The sequence below is a fragment of the Halyomorpha halys genome, unplaced genomic scaffold, assembly GCF_000696795.3.
Source record: "Halyomorpha halys isolate HHAL.00 unplaced genomic scaffold, Hhal_1.1 Scaffold1096.1, whole genome shotgun sequence".
Taxonomy (NCBI): Eukaryota; Metazoa; Arthropoda; class Insecta; order Hemiptera; family Pentatomidae; genus Halyomorpha; species Halyomorpha halys.
This window is the reverse complement of record NW_027110100.1, coordinates 595,958-599,785: the sequence shown is the minus strand read 5'-3', so window position 1 is coordinate 599,785 and position 3,828 is coordinate 595,958.

The window sequence follows — 3,828 nt, the reverse complement described above, 5'->3', positions numbered from 1 at the left end:
AATGACCGCAAACAATTTACTTCAGCTAGCTGCGTTAGCATGTTGGATGAAATAAGGTCCAACACACACCAGATTTTTCTGCACCCCTAAGTGAAGCAACCCTTTGTCTCTACTATCGACCACAGGATCTGTAGGATTATTTATGCCGCCTCGGAGGAGGGACAACAAAACGACGCTAAGGAAAAAAAAAAAAAAAAAAAGGAGAGAGAATGAGAAAAAAGAAACGACGACACGTTAGAAACAAAACGGTGCTCGGAACAGTGACAAAAGGTACCGTGGAGGCTTTTAAGACGCCGGTTTAGCGGGCGGCCGTAAGAACAGGGTATTTCGATTAGGCCGGCTGGCTCATCCATCAGCCCAGGTTCTTTGTTCCGCCCCCAGCCACCTCCGTCATCTCAAAGCCCCTAGTTTTTAATTATCCATTAAGTACCTCCTTCGTTAAAATAATTCTCTTATCAGTCGGTCTGGTATGTGCTAATTGTGTCCTGAGTGTGGCATTGCAGGAGGGCTCCATGGCGAGAAACGTCCTAACTATCTCACAACGGTATGCCAACTATACCAGAGCCTAGCAAAAACCTGTTATTTATAAAACTATATCATAATTATCATGGATACAATGTTTATTCATTAATGAACCATCAAGGACTAAAATTTGTATTCATGACAATTTAATCATAGTCTAATTTATGACTTATTTTCACTCAACTCTGGTATTTACAGTATGCCAGATATATAGGTAAACTGGTTTCGTATTCGAAATTAAGGGTATCATTGTATCAGAGGACAAAATTTAATTTTCAACTTTTTCTATGAAACAGTTTTTCAATGAAATAACTTTTTAAAGTTTTTGCTTTTCTCTTCCAAAATCACTCTGAATTTTCTCTACGCAAATCTTCTTTACTTTTCTCACCATTCGGGTAAAATTTCACATATGCAATTTTTAACGGGTTACCCAATTTGAAAGTCTCTGAATTTTGTTTTAGAACATTATTGGTCATTGCTCCGTCTGTCTGTATATGTACGAGGATAATCTCTTGAACGGATAAACTGATTTTGTTGCTCCTGGATAAATATTTAATCGAATAAAAATTAACAAACATTAAAATACTTTTCTTTAACAAAGCAAGCCGTAATGAAGTTCAGTTATGACGTTCCTTTCATAATAAAACATTTAACTTGTGTAAAGCAATGATTTTGGGATAATGATTATGCAGAATGATTTTTCTTATTAAAATCGTTACTCATGAATAATTAGCACCTGTGCGTTTATAATAAATGAGAATAAGAATAATATTTTATAAATGATAAAACACTGAAAATAAGTAAGCAATTATTTGAATAAAAACAGAATAATTGGAATAATACAGAACAATTGTATGAAAATTTACCACGACTACAACTAAAATAATCAAGAATAACTTATACATTTTAGTTATTAGTGTTTTAAGGTGACATAAAAAAAAAAAACTATTACAAAGTTTCGTAACGAAGAAGAATTTAATAGTTTTCGATTACAGCTAAATGACTATCGAATTAGTCGAAAACAATCTCAATTTCGATAGTCGAAAAAAAAAATGTATGAACCTTTATGAACTTTTTTTGTAGCAAATGGGGTATAGAATAAACTGTAGTCCTATGTTCCACTGATATTGACACATCTAGTGTGTTGCTTACTATTAAACATAACTTATCAAGTACCATGTATTAAGTCTTTCACTGAAGACCTATACAGTCCATGATTCAAGATAGAAAGATCATCATACAGGCAGAGAAACATAATATCACATAAATGTAGATCATAGACAGCACATCTCAGTCCAACAGTCCAAGTAAATACCATTCGGATAGAGAAAGTTCGTCATTAAAGGCCGAAAAAAAAAACATTTGACGGTCTTGAAAGAGTTCCAGATCAACTATGTCTATACATAAACGCCTACTCTCCCCTCACATTCGTTTCACAGAAAGACATCTTTGTTAAGGTTGAAAAGAGTAGGTTGTTAGAACAAAATGAATATTTTAATATCTAACAGCAACTATGAAAACTTTTTTTTTTTACATTTTAAATAAAGCAAAAATTCTATTAAAAAGTATACATACTTTTACTACAATTATTATAAAAATGTATGTAGTACCATAACGTAATGATGAAGAGCTAATTAATTTTAATAAGCTCAATAGAAGTAGAGTAGATGGAATTTGGTGTTTTCATCATAATAAATACTAATCAGATTTTTCCAGGTAAGCTGTAGTCAGCTTCCAACCAGTACGTTGAAAATATTGATCCTTAAAGATGAAATACCTATTGTAATAATAATTTGATAATTAGCCATATCTTCCAAAAACACCCATATTTTACCTCATTATTAGAATGATTTTGGATAAAACTCGGATATATTGAAAACCTGTAGTGACGGTGGTAAAACAATAGAAATAGTATTTCAATTCTAAAAATCACGAAATTTACTCTCACAAAAGAAGAAAATAAAATAGACTCTATAAGCATAAACTAATTGCGTTGATGACCAGCGAAGCTTTGCGCCATTAAACATAATGAACGAACGAACTATAACTTCATGCCAGACAAGATTACAGATTACAGAGACGGATCCAGAAATTTTTTGTTGAGGGAGTGTGTGTCTGCGCACTATACAACTAATCGAAAATGTTGTTTTAAATAAATATAGTTATAAATCTTAAATTTCGAAATAGAATGTATGAGTGCATCAAACATGGTAACTGAAAATATGAAAACTTTCACAATGTAAATAATTAGTTCATTGCGATGTTTTACCTTAAACCAAGAGCCGTTTATCATAATTTTATACCAACATTATTCCTTTAAAAGTACAGATTTCCTTAAAAAAAGAAAATTAGATCTATGAAATCAGCTCTTAGTGTCGGGTTAAGGCAAAAATTTCAATTCACGTCATGTACCATGTTTTATAACCTAGTGCCTCGAATTTCTCAATTAAAGACGTAAAAATAGCATTTGTATTTTTCTGTAATACAAAATGGTTTTCACAAAAAACATTTTTCTTAGAATTTTCCAGGAGAAGACGCTCTCAGCTAGATCCACAAATGCAATATTAAGGTATGTATCTCTTTCGTTGATTTTCAATTCTTAATGCATATAGATGCATATCCCGCATACATATCCTTTTTAATCTCTTGTCTTTTAATGTTCTGATACCAGAGTCTCCGATATTTGTTGGTTCCGACAAGCTTTATAGGTGACCTGATTTTGTGCATAGTTGTTTATGAAGTTAGTTCAATGAACAATTCAAGTTTTCGATCTAAGGTATCGAACACTAAATTGTCCAAAAAAAAGAAAAAAACAAACGAAAGGTATTGCTAGAGAATTGAAATGCCCATTAAACTACAAAATATTGCCAAAAATTTCATACATATCAAAGAGCTGGATTTCAGGAACTATTGGTTCTATAGAGACACTTTTAGGCTCAAATTGTATAAAATTTTGTAAACATTGAAAAGTTTTTTTGAAAAGACGTTGCTATCGGTAATATAGTCTTTCATGGGTAAAATCGAAAACAAAAAAAAAAAAAAATAATTTCCTAGTATTTAACAATGTCCGGCACTCGAGGACAGGTGATTGATTGGATCAACATCATATACAACTCAATGAGAATTGGAACTACCGGATTTAATTGGCAAAATCTGATGTAATTGGTTACTGTGTCGACATGCTTATCTTGAAAATGTTGGTAATAATTTTGGTTATTTTTATTCACGGTTACCAATACAATATGTAAATAAGATATGATCCTTTGGTACTATCTTTTTTATTAAAATAAAGTGAATATTACATTA